The 24,941-nt window shown below is 48.3% G+C and overlaps 1 protein-coding gene across 3 annotated transcripts in view; it reads right to left on the bottom strand.

The window, feature by feature from the left end:
• PTPN3 (protein tyrosine phosphatase non-receptor type 3) overlaps window positions 1-12,735 on the bottom strand; it is a 103,741-nt gene extending 91,006 nt beyond the window's left edge. For 2 of the 3 annotated variants that reach the window (XM_054584546.1, XM_054584548.1), the window contains exons 1-2: window positions 12,104-12,256; window positions 4,505-4,555 (exon numbers count right to left, since the gene is read on the bottom strand). The gene's annotated coding sequence lies outside the window, so the exon portion shown is untranslated. Of the gene's footprint in view, window positions 1-4,504; window positions 4,556-12,103; window positions 12,257-12,661 lie in introns of those variants that run through there. The other variant, XM_054584547.1, reaches the window with a different exon arrangement.
• Between the last annotated feature and the right edge of the window lie 12,206 nt (window positions 12,736-24,941).

The following is a 24,941-nucleotide window of genomic DNA, read 5'->3' as shown; positions in this document are numbered from 1 at the left end:
CTGTCCTCTGTCCTCTCCTGAAAGCTTTGCCCTTGGATCTTGGCCTACCACAGTGGCTCCCCATTGACTGATATCCCCATTCCCCTGATGAACCCTCCGCTCCTTCGGAGAACTCACAGCCCTTCTCTCGCTCCTCAAAGCTGATGCCCCTGCCCCATCCCAGCCCTCACCCCTCCGTAGCTCCCACTCCACCTCCTGAGGCCTTTCTCAGCATTTTCACTTGAGGTCCCACTGACTCTTGCAAGCGTCTTCCCCCACCCACACCAGCACCCTCCCAGGTACCCCAGCTCAGTGCTTGGCCCTTGGTGCTGTCTTTTAGTCACAGGGTTTTACACATTCTTCCTTCGTGAACATTCTGTATTCCTCTGTCTGACTCCTCAGGCATTTAATGAGCACCAGCTGCAGCCCGGCTCCATGGCAGGTGCCGAGGTTCCGAGGTAAGAGGCCATCTCAGGTCCCTGTCCTCCGGGAGCTCACAGGCTTGTCGCCGAGATACAAGGATACTCACCTTTCAGTGTGGTAAGTGCTATCCCAGGGTGAATGCTATCTTGCTGTCCCAGGCTGAAGCCCGAAGCCTCCACAGCAAGACAAGGGTGTGCCACTGGCTGCTGGGGCCTTGTCTGGGGTGTGCCCACTGCTCAGCCTGAGACAGCTTCTAGGGGGACTGTAATGGCAAAGCTAGACCTTGCAGGCTGGAGTATCAAACGGCAAAATCAAATCACCCAATACTTATCCCAAAGCCCGCAGGCATCCCTCTGGCCCCCACCTGTCATTATCCATCGTCTGATTCCAATCTAACCGGCCAGACTCGACACCTGGGTGCACCAGCCACTTCAAGGCACCTCCTTGGAGCTGGGAGGGAGGCTATGCAGCTGGGCTCCTGCTGCTTTTTCTGTGCTCTTCCCCACAAGCCTGCTGAGGAAAAGTCACGTTCTGGGCCGATGCCACCTAGAGTGGGTCTCTGGACCAGTGGCATCAGCGTCGACCTGGTGCAGGTTAAAAATGCAAAATCTGAGGCCTCACCCCAGACCTATGGAATTTAATCATCTCAGAGGCACATTGAAGTGGGAGAGGCTCTGCTCCGCACCCCGAACCAACTCCCCCAGGCCTTCGCTTCCCCCTCGTCCGCTCCCTCTCCTGACCTTCCCCTCCCAACCACCGCCGCCTCCACCTGCCTGGGGCAGCATGCACAGCACAGCTCTCTCTGTCTCAGGGGCCCCGGGCTTCCCCTGTGGACACGTGCACACGATGGTCCTCCTGTCAAGCTTACAGAGGGCGGCAGATGGCAGGCAGGTATACTTGGCTCCTTCTTGCTGTCCCTGGCTGAAGTCCGAAACCTCCACAGCAAAACCTCACTACGAGCCACAAGAGGGGCCTTATGTGGCCCTCGGCAAAGTCCAGCTGCCAGGAACCCTTTCCTTCCTCTCCTATGATTGGAAGCACCTTCCCCGGGGAGGCAGGGCACGGGTTCCCCTGCAAACCAGTGCTCCACACCAAATCGCTCCCACACTCATCTCCCAGAGGAAGTCCAGAGACTCACCCTCCCCTTCAGCCAGTGGCCAGTGGCGGCCCAGCTGTGCTCTGGGGGATGGCACAGAATAGCAGACACCTCTGCCCTGGAGAAGCTCACAAGAAGGAGCCCTGGCTCTGAGTACGGACCCCTTTGAAAGGAAACCATTCTCACGATCGCCTCACCCCCATACATCTGTGCACTGGGACCTATGTGGAAATTGCAAAGACGTCGAAGCCTTTCTTAGCCTTGGAAAAATGTGTTAGTAGCAAATAATCACTGCAACAGTGAATCTGCCTTTATGATTGAAAATTTCAAGACACATAAAAGAAGTTAGCATTATAACACAAACATTTGTAAATTCTTGGGTTATCTATAGACTGAAAATATGTTGGTAGAACTTTACTTGTGAAACCCAGATCTAAAGACTGGCTAAGCAACATGTGGGCTGTGGACCAGAGTTTCAACGTCACTGGGTACTGGTTAGGCCCCTGGAATCAGAGCCTGCATTTTCACACCAAACTAGGGAAGCCCTGGCGGAGACTACACGGTGTGTGCAGTTTGGGTGGAGATGGAGGAAAACAAGGCCCACTGGAGCCAGGTTACATGAAATCGGCAGAGAATGAAGTGATCTTATGTATTTTTGTAGGGGACACTATCTGGTAGCACAGTGAAGGAGGAAGAGGTGCGAGAGGCTTGTTGCGAACATGAAGCAAAGGCGGAAATGGATGGGAGAAGCTTAGGAACTAAGCCAGTTTGAGGCAGAGTGGGAAGGAGGGCAGGCTAGAGGAGGGACTTCCCAGGCACATCTGTCCTGTGCAGCTGTGGGCGCAAGTGAAGTGTGGCCCTGGGTTTCACAGTGAAGACTTATGGAGAGGCTGTTTTTAAGGAAGAAGGTGCTGAGCTGTTTGGGATGTGCAGAGGGGGCTGGGGAGGTGTTCGGGTGTGGTATACACAGGACCGGAACTGCCCAGAGGTGACCAGGCTAGAGAGACAGGTCCGTGAGCCCCTGACGAGGAGATCAGGGGAATTCGCCCAGGAAAGCCTGCAGGACAGTGAGAGCAGAGGATAAAGGGAATGGACAGCAGAGGACGAGCCAGGTGGGCGGGGAAGCAGGAGGAAGGCTGCGTCACAGAGGCCCTGGCATGAGCAAGGGGCCACCAGCCTTGGTCTTGCCAAGTGAGCGGTCCCTGGCCCTCGCCGCGAGGCGATGCTGACCACGGGGCACGTGGGGAAGCCTGGGGATGGCAGGCTGGCGGCTGCAGAGGCGGACGAGGCCGAGGCTGCTACACAAACACCTAAACGTCCCACCTGACGTTGCAGGTCCCCTTTAATCAAAATTGTCCTTCTGGCCCTGGCTGGGGTGGCTCAATGAATTGAGCGCTGCCTTGCAAACCAAAAGGTCACCAGTTCGATTCGCAGGCAGGGCACATGCCTGAGTTGCAGGCCTGGTCCCTGTTTGGGTGGCGTGTGAGAGGCAACCAATGGATCAATGTCTCTCTTCCTCTCTTTCTTTCCCTTCCCCTCTTTCTAAAAATATTTTTTTTAATTGTCTTTCTGTACACCCACGTTCACGGCAGCACTATTTGTAATAGCCAAAAGGCAAAGGCAACCCAAGTATCCATAGGCACATAAATAAGTAAAATGTGGTATATACATTCAAGAGAATATTATTCAGCCTTAAAAAGGAAGGAAATGCTGGCTCATGCTACAGCACAGATGAACGTGAAGGACATATCGTGCTAAGTGAAATATGACAGTCACAACAAGACAAATCCTGTGTGATTCTACTTACATGAGGTACCTACAGTAGTCAAATTCAGAGACAGAAAGTAGAAGGGTGGCTGCCAGAGACTCGGGGGAGAGGCGAATGGGGAGCGTTAGTGTCTCATGGGTACAGGGTTTCAGTTTTGCAAGATAAAAACAGGTCAGCAGCTAATGGGGATGCAGCACTGCGCTTGACTGTGCTTAATGCCATTGAACTGTACATTCAAAAATGGTTGAGAGTAAATTTTACATTATGTGTGTGTTGCCACAATTTTTAAAAATTATGTCTTTCATTATAACCATAGAACATTTAAATACCTGGAACTGGACAGTATGTCTGTGTCAAGAGAGGTAAGAGCAAATCTTTTTCAGCGACTGTAGACTAGTTCTCAGCAGGCTTGGCAGTGAAAGGGGAGGAAGTAGGCTTGGAGAAGTGGTTTCTTTTTGGTTCCTCTAGTGAAGGGACAACCATCTTTAACAGTAAGTGGAGAGGTCAGCTTGAGCCAGAGACACTCATTTTCTCAGACAGGAGGAAAGGAAGAAGAAGAGCCAGAAAATGGAGAAGGAGGGGTGAAGGGGAGGAGGCTCCCGCCAGCCGGGCTTGAGCATCTCGGGGCCGCAGGTGGTATGGTCACCTGGAGAGGCGAGGACAAGAGACAGGAGATCTGGAAAGAGCGAAATGGTTAGGTGGGTGGGGGGGTAACAAGGGAGGACGGAGTGTAGGGAGGGCCCGGTGGGCTGCAAAGCACAACACGCTGCCCGAACCTGTCACTGGTCTCGGAGCAGCGGTCCTCGAAGCACGGCCCTGGGCTCCAGACCAGCAGCGTCCCCCAGGAGCCTGATAGAAATGCCCGTTTTCAGGTCTGAATCGGACACTCTGGGGGTGGGGCCTAGCAACCTGTGTTTTAACCGGGTGATTCTGATGTGCCAGAGTTTGAGAAACACTCGTATAGGACATAGAAATCCAACAGAAAGGACATATCACCTTCTTTATGTGAAAAAACAATCAACCTAGCAGCTTCTACATAAAAGAGCACGAAGTTCCAGACTGCTACAATGCCAATGCAGTCTATTTCTACAGTCAGAGAAAAGCCAAAGCATGTTATTAATGAAATTATAGAAATATATAATCTAATAAACTTCCTTAAATGAGATCTAGAAAAAACACACGAGGTCTCGCAGCTTGACACTGGACAACGTGGGTACCAGTTCCTGCTCTGGGATTACCTGTGTGCCCTGGAGTGTGCCACAGCCTTTTCAGGGCCTCAGTTTCCCCACCTGTAAAAAGACAGAGCTGGAAAAAGTTCGGAGGTCGCTTCCAGTTCTGACGCTGTGTGATTCTGTCTGTCCTGTAAAAACTGACCTCAAACTAAAATCTTTTACATAGCTGAGCCTGACGGTGGAAAAGAACATTTTTAACCAGTGAAACAGAATATAACAGTTAACTAGAAAACCTTTCCAATGTTCAGGATGTGGTAGTATCTTGCGTTCTAAGAACTGGAACTCTCCTTTGCTAACTGGCTTTTCCATTAAAGCCACTGATGCGTAGAGTTATAAAAATACTGGACTGCGCTGGACTGTGTTTGTAAGTCCACATGACTGGGCTGCCCTAGAAAAATATACCTTCGCATTTTAATCCTACAATAGTTTTTAACCCAGGAAGTCAGGGTTTGTATTTTCTGCCAGGCAGAGAACGGGTTAAAGTAGCAGACGACAGGACCCTGGTGCTTGTCACTTCCAACCAGAGAGTCTGGGCATTCAACACCGCAAATCTAGGCTTCCTGATAAATGGCTCCTTATTGACCTTGTTACCGGGATTCCTAGAGTCTGGTTTTCTGCCTGGTTTCTCTGTATCCAAGTCCCTGTCTGCACCTACTGTGCTCATCTAATGCTCATCCTCTTGTGCCTGGGTCCCAAATAACACCTGCTTCCCTGCCTCTGCCAACGGCCAGTGACTTGTTTCTGATCTCAGAACGAGGGCTGGGGGAGGGCCGTGGGTGCTTGTGCAGGAAGGGCAGGGTGCAAGGGTGAGCAGGAGGAGGAACGGAAGATAAGGTCTGGGGAGACTCTGCTCTCCCGCCCCACCTCACTCTGACACCCTGGCTCTTACGTTCTATTCTTGGAACTTTTCTATGTCTGAATGAGGATTTGGTCAGCGAGCAGCTCAGCTGGCTTGCTTGTCCCCTTTGTGCATCTGTCACAGACCCTGTCCTTCCTTCTCCATCCAGCCTAGATACACAAGTGACATCTCAGGCTCTCGCAGTCCCGGGGTAGGAAGGAGCAGGTGAGGGGAGAGCTGAAAGGCTGGGGTACCAGGAGCAAAGCGCGCCAAGGGAGGTGCGACCGCAGAGGGGCCCGGCAGGCAGCGCCAAGGAGATGAGTTTTGTCTCTATCCAGGTAGAGAACTCATAGCGCTACAGGGTTTTCCAGGCGGATTCCCCTGCCCTGACTTCCAATGTCAGAGACGCGCAGGGTGGGATGACCACACACCCTCGTTTGCCTAGGGCAGTCGCAGTCAAGGCCAGCGGGTTAGATGCAATTATGAAGAGCTGCCCCTTTTCGTCTCGAAATGTTCGGGTTCGGAGAGGGAATCCTAGCCATCCCATTCTTGGGCCCTTGGGCCCGCAACGTTAGAGGTGCAGTCAGAGAAGGCTGCTTAGCCCTGAGAGGGACACCCAGGCGGGGCCTCGCCCCCCCTCACAGGTTCCATTCTCCCCTCCGGCCTCCCCGCCAAGCCGTCACCCAGCGTCTGCCTGGAGACCTGCAGGGGCAGCAGGCTCACTATCCCCTGAGGAAGTCTCTCTTTTTTCGGAAAAGCTATGTTATAAAAACAGCAGGACTCAAATCTATGTACAGTATGACTGCCACTAAATAACAACATCCTTCAGCAAGGAAAAGAATGGGAATGGGGGAAACTAGAAAACCTGCTGGCTTTTTGCCTTCCAGCTCCTTCCATCTTATGCTCTTTGCATCCAACAAATACTGAGTGCATTTGCTGTGTCAGTGGCACTGGGGATACAATGGTGAGTTAAAACAAATAGGCACCAATTGAGGGGCACGCTATAAAATAACTGGCCTGCATTCTCCAAAAATGTCAAGGTCACAAAGGACAAAGAAAGGCTGAGGAACTGTTCCAGTTTAAAGGAGACTAAAGAGACATTACAACCATATGCAACCCGTATCTGGGCTTTTCTTTGCTACAAAGGATACTATGAAGACAGCTGGCAAAACTAAACAAGGTCTATAGATAGTATTGTGTCAACACTGATTTCTTGATTCTAAATATTGTATTATAGCTATATGGGAGAATGTCATCGTTTTTAGGAAATGCACTCAAGTGTTTGGGGGGCGGGGGAGGAAGAGTCTATTCCTAACCCTTAAATGGCTCAGGTAAAATACATAGAGAGATGGCTAAGATAAATGTGATTAAATGGTACCATTTGGGGCATGAAGGATGAAGGGTATATGGGAGTTCTTGTTCTATTCTTGGAACTTTTCTATGTCTGAATTAGGTCAAAGTAAAAAAATTAAAAGAAAACAGTAAGTCTCAGAGACTTTTTTTTTTTTAAAGAAAGACAGACTTCACAGAGTTCACAGTGTAGCTGGGGAAGACAGGTACGAATACAAATAATGACACTAATTAACTGCAAAATTGCAACTGTGAAAAGCTCTTCAAAAAAGAGGCAGAGCTGGTGGAGACAGAGCTGGTGGCGCGAGCGTTTACAGCAGGATCAGGAAGGTGAGGGAAGGTATCTGCAGCCATGGAGCGAAGCCCCAAAGCCCGAGTTAACTGGGAAGCGGGGAAGAAGGTTCTGTGCTCTCATGGCCTGATTTTAACTTTGCTCCCTGATATTTTAATTTCAATTTTCTACAACACCCCATGTATAAGTTTGATCACAAGATAGGCAGGGGAAGGGGGCAGGGGGGACACAGCGGGCAAGACCTGGGTTCAGGCTGTCGTTGTCCTCTCTCCAGGCTCACCAGTGGTTAGGGTCAAGGCACGGATGCCAGAGCTGGTTGCTGCCCCTCTCACTAAGAACCTCGGGTCTACACTGAGGTTGACTCACCTGAACAAAGCGGGGTACAGGGCCCGGTCTTCACACCCCGCTCCCAAAGTCAGACCAAGGCCTTCCACCCACACAGCACTGACCTGGCCCTGGCCCCTTTCTGGTCCTGGATCCTGCCCCCTTGGAACATGGCTTTAGTGCTAAGAGCTCGGACCTGCAGCCCTGCCCTGGGACTGGGCCATGACTCGCCCACAGGGACTCTCAGCACTGAGCTCCAAACAAAGTGCTTGCCTGTGGGGCCAGGGGCCTGACCACAGAGGGAGCAGAAGCTTTTCTGCGTCACATTCTGCCTTAGTAGGTTTTTGGTCATTAGCTTATTTAAAATGGACAATTTAAAAGACACAGATCCTGCCCTGGCTGGTGTCGCTCAGTGGATTGAGCGCCCGCCTGTGAACCAAAAGGTCGCCGGACTGATTCCCAGTCAGGGCACAGGCCTGGGTTGCCGGCCAGGTAGCTAGTCGGGGGCGCGCAAGAAACAACCAACTGATGTTTCTCTCCCTCTCTTTCTCCCTCCCTTCCCCTCTCTCTGAAAATACAATCTTCTTTTTTTTTTTTTAAAGACAGGTTCTATTATTAGTTTCATTTTATAGCTAAGTGACTTGTCTGGGGACAAGACTTGAGTTCAAATCTTCGCTGTCCTACTTATGAGCAATGTGTCCTTCGCGTAGTGACTTCCTCTCTCTGAGCCTCTGTCTTCTCACCCCATCTGTAAACTGAGGCTTGTAGGAATTTGCAAAACTCTGGGACTAGAAGGTACTGTTTATTCCCTCTGAAGGCTCCAATAGGCTCCAGTACAGAAAATTCACTCCAAACAACACACTGCTGAAATGTTTACTAAAAGTGTGTGTATCCTGACAGTAAATCATAGGACCTGAATTTTCCAGGACTATCCCAATTGCAAATCCTCTCTCCCAACTTTCCACATAAACCATCAAAATGTCTCAAAAATTCCACTCTCTCAGTATCCAAACAACACCTCCCAGGCCTCCTCTTTCACAAAAACGCAGCACAAACATTCTTTTTCAGACTACAGTTCCCAATCTCTGGTACAAAAAAATGCAGTCAGGGAGCCCTGCGGGCCCCCTGAAGGAAGTGGGGTCGGGGTAAAAATCTGCGGCAGTCAGCACCCGGCCAGAACTCTCAGACTTGGCCGTTCTGTGGCACCACAGTGTGATGCAAGCCAGGAGAAGGCAGAGCACAATCAGAGCATCACCCACCGCGCGGCACACACTGGGGAGATGAGCTCTGCCCCCACCGACCTGCCCACCAAGCGGCCGCTACCCGTGGAGGCAGCACGGTCCAAGGGTTGCTATGCAGATTAAATGAATGAGTTAATATTTGGAAAGCACTCAGGAATATAGTGCCTGGAAGCCAGCAAGTGCTTTATCAGTGCTGAATAACTGAAACCAGAGGCATCCTGGGCAGAAGGTGCTCATACCTCGAAGGCAAAGTGTTGCTCCTATCCGAGGAAAAGAAGAACAGGCACCTACCCCTGGGTTGAGTGAGGCCAGGCCCCTTGTGCAGAGGGGAGTGTACCTAACTCCAGGAGGCAGGTCCTGCATTAACCAAGCTCAGACGACTGGACCTGGGGAAGAGTCAGCACTCCTGAAATACACAAGGTCTCTTCATGCCTCTGAGCCTTTGCACCCGCTATCCTGTCTGCCCTCTGAATACCACGTTTTTCTACCTTCAAGGCTGAAATCAAATGCCAGCTACTCCCCCATGATGTTCCCTGACGCTCATCAGACCACTGGTTTCTCTGCATCTGGCTTTATCCTCTTTTAAAGAAGTTATCAGATAGATAGATAGATGAGGTCACATACACACGTCAGTCTTCTCGGCTCTGCCATGAATCCTTCCAGGACAGGGGTTCAAATTTCATCTCTAACCCAAATGCCTGACATATAGTATAGGCTCAATAAATGTCTGAATTTGCTGTTAAATCTGTGCTCACAGCTGGTCTTCACTGAAGGCTCAACCAGAAGCTACGTGATGCAAGATCACTCGGTTTGGAACCCATGACCAGATCAGATTTCAGCCAGGCGCCTACCAAGCACTCCCTTTAGTTCCCCCTCAGGCAGATGAAAGGAGATACCTGTGAGAATAGAGGCTGCAGTTGCCGGGACCCAGACAAGAGCAGCGTGGACGCTGACCAGGTCCTGTGCTGTCTCTATTAGAGTTGGTAAGCAGAGCGGAGGCTTGGGAAGAACACCAGCAGGCTGCCCTGCCCCCACCAGCCTGTCAACACCAGGGCAAGTGTGAGTGCCTCAGGCATTCCAGCCCCTGCAACAGACCCTGAGAAGAGGTGAAGAGGGACTGGCCCTGCTGTCCAGGAACCACCGTCTGGTGGAAGCAAGGTGAGCACTGGGATTATGGTCAATAGGCAACCTTCCAGGTAGAGACGGAGGGACAGCAAATTGCTGGTCCCCTCCCAACTTGCCACAAACACTGAGGGTCTTCCTGTTCCCTCCAGTCCCCCCAAATGAGCCCCTCTTGTGGGCTGTCCATCTTAGAAAATGAGATCCCTCCTGGGCCTGGACCTGAGGTTCAAAAGGTCAAAATTTGTCCCTCTTGCTCCTGGACAAAATTTGTACCTTTACAAGCACAGTTTCCTTATCTGCAAAATGGGGAGAGGGAGGACACTGAAATTAAACAACATATGTCAAATCTCCCAGTTCATAGTCAACAATCAATTCGCTGAAACCAGACAGGAGTGGCAATGCAGTGTGGGACCCCGAATTTGGTTCTCTCTCCTGCCCCAAGCTGTCCTTGTGGGCCTGTGTGTCTGGCCTGGCCAGGACCTACCCTCCCAGTACAAAGAAGTCTCCCCTTGCTCCCTGCATCTGCTGGGGTCTGTTGGCCAACTCTGCATCCGCCCGCCCCAGCACTGCATCTGCCATATAGAAGCAGCTTAATTAATAAATGCTGGTTGAACGGAATGCTTCAAGCACTCAGAAATGCCTTCAGTAACCTGACCTTTTACATTCCCCAGCTAATGTCTAATTTGCATATAGGAATCCGTTTTAGGAGATGGCAAATCACCAGAGACAACTCAGGATCAATACAGAGTATTAGGCACGTTTTATTCTACTCTATTTCACTGCAAATTGGTATTCCATTAACTGTACGTGGGATTTATGGGAGCGCACTATAAACTAGAATATTTAACTAGAACGACCTACTCTGTCAGATAATAGCCTACCATTGTTAATGTTCAACTAGTCAATCGCAGAAAGGTTTCCAGCTTCTAAACTATATCTTGATTTAATCATCAGGAAAGTCATCTATTTAAAAGTCTCCATACAATACAGGGCTGCTTGATACAGAACAAAAAGACCTGCCTATGGAACCAAAAGACCTGAGTTATAACCCAACTACACCACGTAATGTGTAATCAGCTGCTCAAAGCCTCAATTTCCCCATCTGTAAAATGGGAATAACACCAGCCTCAAGGGGGAGTTGTAAAAATTAAATGAGTTGATGCATGTGGATGTACTCTGTGCAGTTCTACAAGGCTACATACAAAGGTTATTATTAGAGTAAACATGGAAGATGAAATTCTCAAAGTCTGATAAGCTAATAACAGAAAGCAGGAGTGGATCTACAAGGCGAGACAGGATATTTGGCCCTCAGGGGACATCTGGCCATGTCTGGAGGTATTTTTGGTTGGCACAAATGACAGAGAGCGATTGCTACTGAAATCTAGTGGCTAGAGACTGGGGATGCTGCTCAATATCCTACAATGCATAGGACAGGCTCCGCAACAAAAAATTTACAAACCCGAGCCACAAGGTTAAGAAGCCCTGATCTAGGCCCTGGCCAGGTAGCTCAGTTGTTAGAGCACCACCCCGTACACCAAGGTTGTGGGTTTGATCCCTGGTCAGGGCACAACAAGGATCAACCAATGAATGCATAAATAAGTGGAACAACAAATTAATGTTTCTTTCTCTCTCTCAAAATCAATCAATAAAATTTTTTTTAAAAAGAAACCCTTATCTAAATAATCACTAAAAGTTGGGTTTAGAAGCTTTTTAGAATGGAAATCTTCCTAACTAGGCTTTATTTTCAAGCATCATCTGCTTAAACATTTGCAGGATGGATCATCTCGCAAAACAGCTCTTTGGTAAGTACAGCTGAACTGCCAACTTCTGGAGTCTCTGAATGTATAAAACTGCTTTTAAAAAAGATGCTCTCCGATTACAATTCAGCTAAATTCTTTTTCCAAAGCCCTTGACTTCAGTAGAAGTTCTCCAAGGCACAAAGACAGGGACTGTCATTGTCGCTAGGCCCTTAAGATGCTTTCGTAATTCTAATTTCCTGGTGAAATGGGAGCCACGAGGGTCTCTAAACGAATTAAATTCACATCACGCCAACTGCTTGCTTGCTCTGTGCCGGGCACAGTGCCAAACACCTCCACATAATTTATCCCACTTAATCCACCCAACAACCCAAAGAGGTGCGCATTATTACCGGCTGTTTGCAGGGGAGAAAACTGAGGATCAGAGAGGTTAAACTCCTCGCTCAAGGTCACCAGCTGGCCAAGGGTGAGGGGGACCAACTTGACCGGAGGTCTCCAGTTTCCGAGTCACAAGTTCTTTCCACCACCTCGGACAACCCAGGTGTCAAGTTGTCTCAACTTCCCATGAATTTTTAAGGCAACCACAACTTCTCAGTAAGTTTAGGCTGCTGAAAATAGGAATTTTCAGGGGCCTGGGCGATCACACACACTCTCCCACTGCAGCTGTCTCCTCGCAGGTACCTGATAAACCATTCCATATTGCCCGCGGAACAGGATAGATTTATTGGCGCTGGAGTTCGTGCCAGGCCCAGGAAATGCCATCTTTGAAAGCCGAGAGGCGAATTCGCTGTGGGAGCTAAGAAGGTCTGGCTGCCGGGCTTGGCTTCCTTCACCATGAGCTATGCCCTCCTCGGCGTCCGGGGCCAGGGTCTCGGTGCTCCCGGGCCCTCCGGCACCGCCGGCCGCACGGGTTCCGCCAGTCGAGTCCGCCCAAGCCCGGGTCAGAGCGCACGCCCACGCCCCGCCGCGGCCGTGTCCTGGCGCCCGCCTGAGAGCGAGCCCCACCCGGCCCGGCCCGGCCTGTCCCTCCCGCCCAGCCCCGCCAGGTGAGCGCAGCGGGGGCGCCCCCTCCTCTCCCCGACGTGGCGCCGAGACCCCAGGGCTGCCGCGTCCGCCAGCCCGCCCGCGCGTTCGCCGCGCGCCTGGGAACGGGTGGAGGCGGGGCGAGGCGAGCGCGACCCCGGCCCCTGGTCCGCCCGCGCCCTGCTCCGGGCCCGCTGGGGTCGCGCCGGGCCGTACCTGCAGCATCCGGGGGCGCGGAGCGCCCAGGTAGGTCGCGCTTGCGGGCGGCGCGGAAGCTCGCTCGCTCACGGCGCGACCTGGACGCCGTCTGAGCATGCCCAGTGCCGCCCGCGGGCGGCTCCCGCCGGCCCGGCTGGCCGCGACGGGCCCGCGCGCGGGGCGGGGGGCGGGCGCCCGGGTTGCCCTGCAGGGCTTCCCCGCCCGGAGCTGTCTTCACCGGGACGCTCCTCCCAGAGCCACTGGCGCTCCTCTGTAGGGCTCTGTGCAGCCCTGAGTCCCCTCGCGCGTGCACGCACATATTCGTCCCATAACCATTTATTGGACACCTACTATGTACCCGGCCCTCAATGATTTCATACCTAGGAACGTCAAGCAGTCGGCTTAACAAATCTGCGAAATAAGGAGGAGTCTTTGCCCCGAGGGCCCTGCTGACTCCCAGTCCAGTGCTCATGCTTTCCATTAGTAAGCTTCCGGGCTTAAACCTTCTTCCCAAGATTTATGGCCCCCCTACCTCATCTCTTCTACATCAGCTCACACTTGCCTTACTGCAGCCCCACGAGCATCTTTCTGTCCAACAAACGCTCAGAATTTGACCAGTCTCCACACGCCTTTCCCTCCTTGTGGGACGACTTTGCTCAGCTTTTTAAGTGGCTGCCACCTTCTCATTGTACAAATGAGCTCTTGGGAGAGGACTTCCCTGACCATTTTACTAACCTAGCTCCCTTCTCCTGCTCTACTCTCCATGTGCTCGCATTATTTTTTCACATTTATCACTATTTGTCCATTAATTCATTCAACAAATAATTATTGATCAGCTACTCCGGTTCTTCATGCGTGGTGACGAAATAGACAAAAATCCTGTCCCCTGGTGGAGTTTGGGGGTAGAGACAGGCGACAGACAATAACATACAAGTAAGCAGCTCTATCATGTGTTGGAAGGTGATAAGTTCTACGAGGGAAATAGAACAGGGTAAGGAGAATTGGGGTGGAGGGAGTGCAATTTTCATAAGGCGGTCAGATCTGGTAACATCGGGAAGGTGACATTTCAACCACGCAGATAAATTGGAAAGAGCATTTCCTGCAGAGGAGACAGCCAGTGCATAGGCTCTAAGGCGCAGGGCTGATTAAGCAATGTCAAGGAGCGCAGAAGAGCAGGAGATGAGGTCGATACTGACTTCCCCTAATTTGCTTACTTCTTATTGTATATTTTTCGCCTCCGGAATTTCAGCTCTGCGACTGCAGTGTTACCTGTCTTGGCTGCAGTGTCCCAGACACGACAACAGCGCCTGGCACACAGTAGGTGCTCAAAAACTATTTGTTGTATGAATATGTGAATGAAAAGATGTGGAGATGGCTGGAAATATCTTGTTTGGACTCGATGTCGGAGGTCCACGGGCCTGGTAGGCCTAAGGCCGTAAGACGGGCACCTGCAGCACCTGGTACCCCACTTCGATCTTTGTCCCCGCGTTGCTTGTCCGGGATAGTGCCCCTGCAGCGGGCGCCGCCGGAGAGTGGTGTCCGGGGAATTCCGGCTGAGCCAGGGAGACCCAGGAAGAGGACCCGCCCCGCGCCCCGCCCCGCACCAACCTCCGGTCGTCTGAAAAACCTGGAGCTGTGGCGCCCGGCCGGCACCGTGGGGGCGGACGGGGAGCGCACTGGGCATGCTCTAAGCTGGGCTGGGTCGGAGCGTCCTCCAGGAGGAGCCACCTAGCCTGGCAGGTGACCGCCGCAGTGGAACCCCCGGACCCTCAGCCCCTCTCTGCTCCTACCTATTTTTAGGCGAGGGGTGGTGGTGGCTGGGGGCATTTTTTTTTTTCTTTTTATCAAAGCTCAGTGAAAAAACTGGGAATTCAGAGTCTGCGAAAGGCATTCTCTGTCCTCTCCCAACTGCTGTGTGATCTGGGTCATGCACCTTGACCTCTCTGTGCCTCAAATAATACGAATACCTACCTCTTGGATCTGGCCTGTGTGTTGGGGATTGAATGAAATCAAGAACGGGAACATGTTCCACTCCTGCATATTCACAGGAGTGAATTTCATTCAATCCCCCGCCAACCCGAACGGATGGGTGAAACAACAAATCGATGTTTCTCTTCCTCTCTCTCTCTCAAAATCAATCAATCAATCAATCAATCAATAAAAAGAACGTGAACATGTTTAGTCTACTTTACAGATCCGTTTCTTGAGTGCCTACCTCAGTTATCCCTCATCCTCATACCAGCTGGTCAAAGTGCTGAGCTGAGGAAAAACTGCAGTTAGTGGACACAGGTTTCTTGGAGTCGTCTTAATTTGTCTTCAGTAAGAACTTAGATTGAAACTACCTTTTCTTTCCCCAGAGTCGACAGCCATGAGTCTATAAACAGTGTTCTCAAATTGGAGCCAAAAAATGTCTATAACTCTCAAGAAAAAAGTCCTAAATATTTGTAAAATTGTGCATTTCAAATGACCATAACAGAAACAGGAACAACAGGAAAGAATATCCCTCACACTGGAAACAAATAAATGCCTAAAAATAGAGGAATGATTAATTAGGTTATGGTACATTGGTTGAAATAATAACTTTTGCGCACAATTAGACCATGTTGCAACAGGGGGATAACTTACAGAACAATGCTAAGTGAAAAAAAAGCTGAAAACACACATGCGCTGTGTAAAGATTATGTCTACACATTCACCAGGACTTAGACGGAAATATGGTAATAGTCTGACTTTGGGGGTAGCGGGGTTGGTTCTTTTTAAGTTTATCTATTAATGTTACGATGGTGTGTTTGCAATAATAGCGATTTAAAAGATCAAGTTAAAAGTTCTTAAAGTTTAATGTAAGCCAAATAATAATAACAACAACAATAAATTACCGAGCTCAAGTGTGAGCAATACTTTACTTGTATGCTGTCTTTAATCCTTATAGTCGCGCTGCAGAGTGGGTATTTTTAGCTCAGTTTTACAGGAGAGGAACAATCAGGAGTTGTTCACACCTGGTAAGTAACAGCGCTAGGATCTGAACACAAGTTGATCAGGCCTCAATGCCCCCATGTTAGGTTTTAAAATAATGCTGCCTCTCTGCGTAGTAGCTTGCCATCTATTGATCATAAAAGAAATCACATATTATTTCTTTTTTGTGCTTTTTTGCCTTATTATCTCTACCCTTTGATGTGTTTGCAGGCGATGAATTACTTTTAAATGTTCTAGTCTCCTGTTACTGTTTTATTCTTGGGGCCAAAACAGTAAAGTCCATCCTTTTAAGCTGCTGCACCTAGAATGACAGTTGATCTTATATCATAAGCTCCCAAACCTTATGCAAGTGGGTTTTGTTTTGTTTTTTTTGGGGGGGGGGGGGGGGGGGGTGGGCACATAATCTTATTGTATGTGGTTGAACCCACACATATCTCCAGCAAATAGATCGCCAGTTGGGAATAGGGCCCTACCAAGCCTCAAATAATGAGACCAGTCCAGAGAGGACCGACATCTATTTATGTCCCTGGCAATCATTTTGGAGGCAGAATCACAGCACAATGGAATCACATGGTCTATGGACTCCTCAGGACTTTGCTATGATGGAAAAAGAAAACCTACAGAGCTGATGATGTTTGCAGAGAGAACGCCAGAGCCCTAAGAGCAGCCTTCCTACTGCTGAAAAGCTTAAAAAAAAAAAAAGCCAGCTCTCTCTTTTAAATAATGCCGGTAGACTGTACCTGGTCCAGAAATCACTAAACAGTAACAAATGCACACAAAGACGACTAGGGTCTTTTCATTGGAAAGGAAGAAATTCCACGAACCCAATGTGCATTACTAGTAATGGAGCAGATTCATACAAGTTAAGAGGAACGACAGATGAGCAACTGAACACAGTTATTAGCAGCATTCCCAGAAGCTGCCATTTGGGCAGAGATCTGGTGCCAAGTGCGGCGCACAGGCAATTGGCTGGGGGCATTTACAGGAAGAGTTTCCTGGAAGGATCACTGAGGATTGTCATGCACATCAAGACTCAGGAAGTCTGGTCACTGGGAGGGCTGTTTGAATGATTTACAGGGCAGGGCTCCCAGCTGAGATGCTAATGCTCATCAATTATTTGTGCTGTTAATGCAAGCTCACGAAAGGCCCCAAAATCTGTAAATACGTGGGCAAGTGGTGCTGTTATAATGACAAATGAAAAGAATACTTTCACAGTATGGCTTCCATTATATGGATTACTAGGTTAAACCAAATAAAATTGCCATTTTGTAGGTCTACAATGGGTGAACATTGGTAGCTTCCTGTATTTGAACTTAATACACACTCATAGAAAAAAACTAGAAAGAACTTCACCAAAGTACTAATGGTGACTTTGCAGTATTGCCTTTACAGAGAGAGGAAAAAAGATACAGAAGGTACCTTTTTACAAATCAGGAGAATTTCAAGTCTCTTTCTATGTTTTTGTTAGTCTCCTAGATCATTTGTGGTGTGTTTCTTTTGTTATCAGGAAAAATGAAACAAACTTAAAAGTTGATGAACCACAGAAAATGATGTAAAGAGGGGGTAAAATAGCTACCCTGGAATTGTACAAACACGGAGCAGTTCTTATGCCAGAGGGTGAAGTTCACCCTGCCTGTCCAGTGGTGGCAGATGGTGACAGGACGTCTGTTCCTGGCCCAGGAGAGAGGCAGAGGAAGAAACGGTCAGTGGTCACACCGGGAGCCTGTAGAAAAGCAGTAGTCCTGCTTGGGACTCCTCAGCCCCTCAACCTGCGTTCCCGGGAATCCAGGACTTCATGGATCTCACTGTGAGAAACACCAATTTTTAAGCCTAATGTTTTATCCATTAAAAAAAAAAAAAGAAAAGAAAAAGGTGTTTCTGTTGCAAATCATCACTGCCAAAGAGTTTTTTCTGTAAAATGAACAAATTTAACATGAGCACAAAAGCAGTGGTGAGGTGATTGCTGTCGATTCAGTCATTCATCAGCTATTCATTAAGCACCTACTGTGGGTCAGGCAGTGCTCTAAGTGCTTGGGTGACAACAGCGAACAAAAGAAACAACAGTCTCTGCTCTTGTGGGAATGCGTTCTAACGGAGCAAGCCAGACTGAACAACAAACATTATAAATAAGTGAATCATATTTTATGTTAAGGGACTAGGGTTAAGGGTGATAGGGAGAATGATGAAGGGGGGGTTGGGAGTTGCAATTTTAAATAGGATTGAGAAATGTAATCACTTAAGCAAACACTGAAAGAAAGACCTGAAGGAGACGATGGAGTTATTCATGCGGATATCTGGGGCAAGGATCCGGGCAGAGGAAATAGCCAGTTCCAAGGCCCTTAGGGGAGCATGTCTAGAGTAAGGGGACTGATGGAGTGAGGGGGAAAGCTGTAGGGTGGGGCCAGAGCTCAAGATCTCCCAGCCTCCCCTTTGCCAGCCCTGGGAAGGATTCAGCCTTTCACTCTGAGCTGGACGGAAGTCAAGCCAATGTAATGGCTGCCAAATGTGCTTGACAACACATCAAAAGTTAAAATGCTGTTCCTTTGGATGGTCACTTGATGCCAACTTGACAGTGAGCACAGATTTCAATAAGGGAACTGAAATCATGTAGCAGCCCTTCGTTATAAGGGAGTCAGCCAAATGATCCAGACTCTAGATTTATTTTTAATATTATCATAGAACTAGAAAGATAATATGAAGCAATGATCTGAGAGGGCTCTCAGACATTCAGGAACATTTGAGTGAACCCTCAGGGATGTGCAGACCTGAGTTTCAAAGACTTTCTCCTGGCACAGGACCAAAGGGACCGTGATAGACCCACAGACTACCACCTAGATATGCTGAAAAACAGAAGCGTAATTCTAGGAACTTTGAGATCCTGCTCTGGAAACTCAATGCATTGAGGATGTTCACACCAATAGATGACTGTGGCTTTAGATGTGAAGAGAAATGACAAGAAATGCCAAGAAAGAAAGCTGGCATCCTCTATTGTGGCAGACCCTTCTCCGGCACTGGCCTACCCTGAAAGAGGTGGGGCCATTTTGCAAAACCCAGGGCAAAGGGGTTTGCTGAGCCTCCCAACTACAACTTCAACATAAGGAGAAGGAGAACAACAACAGGCAATGTAGTGTAGTTATACAGAAGGCATGGCTTTGAAAAATCAGCAGTGATAAAGGAAACCCTCAACAGTCCTTAACAGAAGGTTCCAGGGGGAGAGTCAGGAACAACACTGAGGTGACCACATGTCTTAAAGTTTGACCGAGGAACCACATATCAAGATCGCTTTGGGGGAGAGAGTCCTTGTGAAAAACGGCCTCTGGGCTGCAGTGCGGACCTTCAGAATCTCTGATTAGGGGACCCAGGAACCTGCATTTTATAATCTGTAAGAATCTTAGGCACACTGATGTTGTATAATTTCTGTCCTACCGTTTCCAATGTATGGTCACCAAGAACACAGGTAGAGTTTTCAACTAAGAGGATAGGGAATTTTACCAAGAGAAAAATCATGGTCTTAAAGGTATCAGTGATACTTGGAATGGATGGGATTAAGCACCAAAGCATCAGCTTCTTAAAGAAAGTGCACATATAAAAGGGTTGAAGGGGAGGAGAGGAGGAGATGGAGAGACGGCATATCCTACAGAAAAATGAGCCCCCCTAATAGAGAGCTGTCAGGCCCTCTGCTCTTGACTTTGAACCTCTGACTCCATCCATCACCCTAAGCTTTCCTGGGGCCCAAAACAATCTAAGCATGTGACTGGAGGGGAGGTGGTAATGGTGGCAGTCACAGTGGTGGTGATGTTTGCTAAGAGGGGCAGACCTTAAAGTAAACACATTGAGGTTCATGGAGGGCACACAAAACTGAAACTGAAAAGGTCATTACCTCCTAAAGAAGAACTGAATAAGTCGGGGCAGGGAAGGGTTATACATCTACTCCGTGATATATAACCTATTTAAAAGTAAAACCTCTCTGGAAAAAAAATAATGATGTACATATTTTGTAAAGTTTATTTTGTTTTATATTTTGGCTCCCTCTAAATTTTGCTGACCAAGTATGAAGCCCAGGTTATTTGACAAGTCAAGGTTGTCACTATGACCAGTGCACAACAGATGTAGAACATGTTGTGAAGAAACAGCCACAGGTCGAGAACTCTTACTTCTATTGGAAATGCGCATGGCTGAGGGATGGAACAGGAAAAAGAGCTTTGGATGGTGATAAAAGAGAAAGAAAAACTGCTTCAGTGACCTCAGGATCAAGCATGATGCTTTCCTGACACAGCTGGTAACAAAACGACCAGAGCAGTAAGATGGAGAACTTTATCTACCTGGACCTCGACCGGAAGTCCCATCTGTGAAAAGACGAACATCTGAAACTTGTTCTTGCTTGGCTGACCATTCCATCCCTGAGATGCTGGAAACTTGACCTAGTCCCAGGAGAAAACTTGTGTTTCCAGCCCCGGTGACATTTCAAGAACAGGAGACACTGCTCAGCCAGCCCAATGCTCTGGTGACCTTCTAGTGTTGCATGCATGACACACCACAGGATTTCCTCAACTGCGCCCTGGCGTCCTGCTGGGATGTCCTTTTCATTTTTTCCATGGTACACATCGTCACCGCATCACAGTCCAAACAGAGTGTCCCCCGATGCCTCTGTAAACATGAGTCACATGTGAAGCTACGGGAATCTGTATTCAGCCAGAAACAGCATATCATCTTCACAGAGGGGGTTCGGGTTGATGAGAGTCCCGGGGTTTCCTGCCAGGACACCCGAGCAGATGACTTCATGCAGCAACCGCCAAGGCCTACACAGATACTCCTCTTCTTCACCCCAAATGCCTTCTTCCAGGGGGAAGTTCTCCAGCTATTGCATCAAAACATATTACCCTCTCCCCATTTCTTCACCTTCTTAGGCATCTCTCAGATTGGCCTTTCATGCCACCAGCAAGCCCAGCCTTGCTCATCCCAGCCTAAGCACCAGTACAAACCTCTTTTTTCCTTTCCCTTGAAGAATGAAAGCCACACATATCAACCTCCTGAAACAACTCATTCAACCATCTCTGCCTGCTGAAATCCTAGCCATCCTTTAAGGTTTATTGTACAAGCTACCTCTTCCTGGATTATCCCAACTAGATATGAGCTCTCTAATCCCAACACCGCAGGATATTTGGCCTGTTTTTTCTGCTTTCCACCTCATGTGACTTGCATTTAGTTATTAATATACTTGTCCCTTTTGGTAGGGCCTTGGAAAATCCCCTGAGTGGGGCCAGAGATCTTCCTGATGCCGTATGGGCTGCCACTATTTTTTCTATGCAAGGTATGCAAAGGGCTCTGAGCCCCTTCTGAAAAATGCCTGGCCTTTCTGCAGTGAGCACGCAGAGTTGTGTTGTGTCTAAAGTCCCTCTGGAATTCCTTCTGGAATTTTGTTTTTGAGCTTGGTGATTAACCCACAAATAGGTACATAGAAAAGAGATGCAGACAGATGTAGGTAGACAGATAAGAGAGAAATGTGATTGCTGGTGTCGCAAATAAAGTATAATGAATTCTTTGACTAGCTATTATGCACTCTCAATTTCTATGTGAAACAATTAAAGGAATTAGGACATCTCCTCTGCCCTTCCACACCTGGGAGTCACCCCGCTGTGCTGGAAGAAGGTCTGCAGGTCAAGGACACACCCCTTTGTTATCTACCTGCATTGCTGAGTGAGCTAATTCCCAGCCAACTCTGGGGCCCATGATGTCCATTTTTTGACATCAGGACCAAGAATAACAGGGCGAGTATAATCCATCGGAGACATGACCAGAGAACAGAGCAAGGCTAAACCCTCTCTTGGTGTCTCATGGTTTCAATTTCATTGCAATTTATCACATGCAGCCTCCACCATGGGAAGCTGGCCCAGTTTTGTCAGCACCCATGACAATATCTTATCCTCACGCTACAGGATAAATGCATTGAGGGCAGCTTTCAGATCTCTCCCAGTCTTGTGCAGTACGAGTAACCACTGTTCTCTGACTGCCTAGGCAGGCTCAGAGGCCCGTCCTTCCGCATTTAGATTCCACTAGAGTCACAGTTAATACACTATACACAATTGAGCAAGTCTGCTATCTCAACTGTGAAATTTCTCACATTGTTTCTTCTTATGCTGGGAGCCTAGACAGAACCTGGTACTTACTAAGAGTGTGATGAGTGAGAAAATTAGTTGAAATTGGATTGCCTTATTGATATACCCAATTCAGGCCAAGTCCCTTAACTTGCTAAGGGCAATGTATTATTTTCCATTGCACTTGGTTCAGCAGCATAAAAAATGTACATAATATTTGTACATTTTTCAAATGCCAATTTACATGAGGGAACAATTTCCCAACAGTGTTATCTGCTTTCTTCTCAAGTTCCCTGGGTTGAGGTCAGTCTTTGTCGTTAATGTTGGGTTCCTGACCCAAACATAGTCTGCGCCAGTTATGAAAACAAAGCCAGTTTTCCATGGTTTGGATAAAGAGGTGACCGTGGGAACATGAAGTCACTGAAAAGTCAGCCCAGCCCGGCTGTCCTGTGAGCGCACACGAAAGTGGGGACAGACAAGGACCATCAAGCAAGAGGAAAGAGACCCATTCTACAAAGCCAGCCTAGGCAAAGGGAGCAGAGAAAAACATCCATCCCATCCAGGAGGGAAAATACTTCTTTAGCTCTTTGTTAAGAAACACTGAAATAATCTTAAAAACTGTGTTGTATAAGAAAAAAATGTGGATCTAATTTACAGGAAAAATCCAAATGTAGGCAAAGACGTTTGAACTGAAATTGGGTATTTTAGCATGTTGATAATTGCTAAAAATGTGAAATAAGGGGCTGAATAAATATATAATGTGTATATACCATCGATTTTATATAACTCCAAAATGATTTTACGAAGAGTTTGTAATGATGTGGGGCAATGCTGATGATGTAGTTTGGATGAAAAGTATACGACATAAAGCTGTTTTCATAGCACAACTTTATAAAGAAAAACACACTTAGGCACATTCAAAAGCCTGACAGAAAGTACAATAAAATGTAAAGAGCAGTGCTTCTAGGATGATATGACTGGTATCTTAGTTTGTTTGGCTCTTATAGAAAAATACCACCGACTGGATGGTTTACAAACAACATTTATTTCTTATAGTTGTGGAGGCTGGGAAGTCCAAGATCAAGGTGCTAGAAGATTCAGTGTCAGGTGAGGATGTGCTTCCAAGTTCATAAATGGTCATCTCACAGTCCTCATGAGCTGGAATGGGTAAGGGAGCTTTCTTTGGGTCTGTTTTATAAGGGCTCTAGTCTCATTCATGAGGGCTCCATTCTCATGACCTACCACCTCCCAAAGGCCCTACCTCCAAATGCCATCACATTAGGGATTAGGTTTCAGCATAAACTTGGGGGGCGGGGGGCACAACCATTCAGTTTATTGCAACGAGTGATTTTAATTTTCTTCTTCGTATTTTTCAAAGCTGCGACAACATCCATACAACACTTTGAAAATAAGAAGGAAATATTGTTTTCAATCTATGTAATCAACAGTAAATACAAAACTCCACCTTTCCTCCCAGGTAACAGGGGTATGTCTCTAACAGCGTGGCTGCAGCACTGACCACAGCGATTTCGTGACTTTCCCACAGAGGGTTTACCTACGTACGGCACCTAACATACCCACGGCCTCTTCGTCTTCTTTACACCAGCCCTAGCGGTCCTGCCGAACCCAAGAATCGCAGGAGTCAGGAAGCCCAAGAGCCATGAAATGCTTAGCAAGGTCAAATGGATTTCCTTGCTTGGGAATTTAAACTGGGGAACATGAGGGAAAAGGTGAGCAGGCACACAAAAATCATCCCAAGATCAATAGACCACCAGAGGAACTGTGATCTAATGTGACGCTAATCATGCTCAGAGAAGTGACTTTCTGGGGTCCACACCTGAAGGCACATGCACATTGGGGGCCGGCCCTCTTAGAACCCTGAGCCTGCCGTGCTGTTAAGAAGCCTGGATGAAGAACTCCATGGAGAGAGGTCCAGATTTGTCTCAGTTGAACCCAGAGGAGACCAGCAGAAGAACCACAAGCCAACGGGTTGACTCAGGAGGAATTTAAAAACAACAACAACAACAAAAAAACCCACAATGTCCTTTTCAGCCACTAAGCCTTGGGAGTGGTTTGTTACCAGCAGTGGTAACTAGGGACTCACAACAGGAATTCCTGTTCCTGAGTCCTCTGCCTTGCATCCTCCCATTTCCCCGCTGCTTTTAGTCCCGGCTAGCCCAGGCCCAGCTGAGTGCTCTGGGATTCTTTGACATTTCCACCTTTCCTATTGATCCTTATTGCCTTCATTCAACCCTGCGTTATTTTAAGGCGGGAGTTGTCAGACTCCAGCATTTCAAGGGCTGAACCAAAATGCGAGTAACCTTAGGGAAGTGCGAGGGAGTGCCTTTAGGGGAGAGCTGTTGTGGGTCTTGTTCACCATTACACATCCGTGCCCTGCCATGGTGTCTCTCACACAGCAAGAACTTAGGAGATATTCGTAAATAAATGAACAAGTAGATCTTGGGAGCTGGTATAAAATACAGGTTCCAGGGCCCACCTCTGGAGACTGACTTGGTAAGTCTGGGTTAAGCTCAGGAAACCGCACCACTGTGAAGCCACCTGCATGATGTCAAGGCACGCAGCGTAGGGAACACATTTTCACCGTCAGGGCCTCAGGTTATTCCTGTGACCGAAAAAGGCCAGTTGACCAATTTTCAGTAGGCTGTGCGTCAGAATCACCTCGAGGCTTGCACATATTTGTTCCTTGTCCTCACCCTTGACCTACTGAATCTGCAAAGCCCTGGGGGTGGAGACTTACAATCTGTATTATTAAGAAACTCCTGGGTGCAGCTGGTTCGCAGACTGAAGGGCATTAGGAAATCACTGGCCCAGCCAGCAGAATTCTGTGAGCATCTCTGGGAGCCAAGCACACACTTTTCTCATTCCTGAGAACAGAGAGCACACGCCTCCTTAGTCAGACATTCTCGTGCTAATCGTTAAGGCTTTCTGAAGAAAGGCTTTCATAACTATTTGTTAGGTACTCCTGCTAAGTCAAAATGTCTCGTCTGTCAATCAGATGTCGGTCACATCTGCCTCTCACATGCTGTGAGGGCTAAAGGAAGTGAGGTGTGTGCTGGCGCTTTGAAACTGAAAACAGCGTGCGCATGATTTGTCATCCTTTGATCATAACTATGTCATGCAAAGGATTAAAATATTTTATCTATTTTTAGACAGTCCATTGAGATTCATTAGGAGGTTATCTTATTTTCTTAAGGAAGGGTGGGCCAGAC

Source organism: Pteronotus mesoamericanus, unplaced genomic scaffold, assembly GCF_021234165.1.
Source record: "Pteronotus mesoamericanus isolate MK-2021 breed Mesoamerican mustached bat unplaced genomic scaffold, CSHL_Meso_final contig_78, whole genome shotgun sequence".
NCBI lineage: Eukaryota > Metazoa > Chordata > Mammalia > Chiroptera > Mormoopidae > Pteronotus > Pteronotus mesoamericanus.
This window is presented reverse-complemented; position numbering and strand designations above follow the sequence as displayed.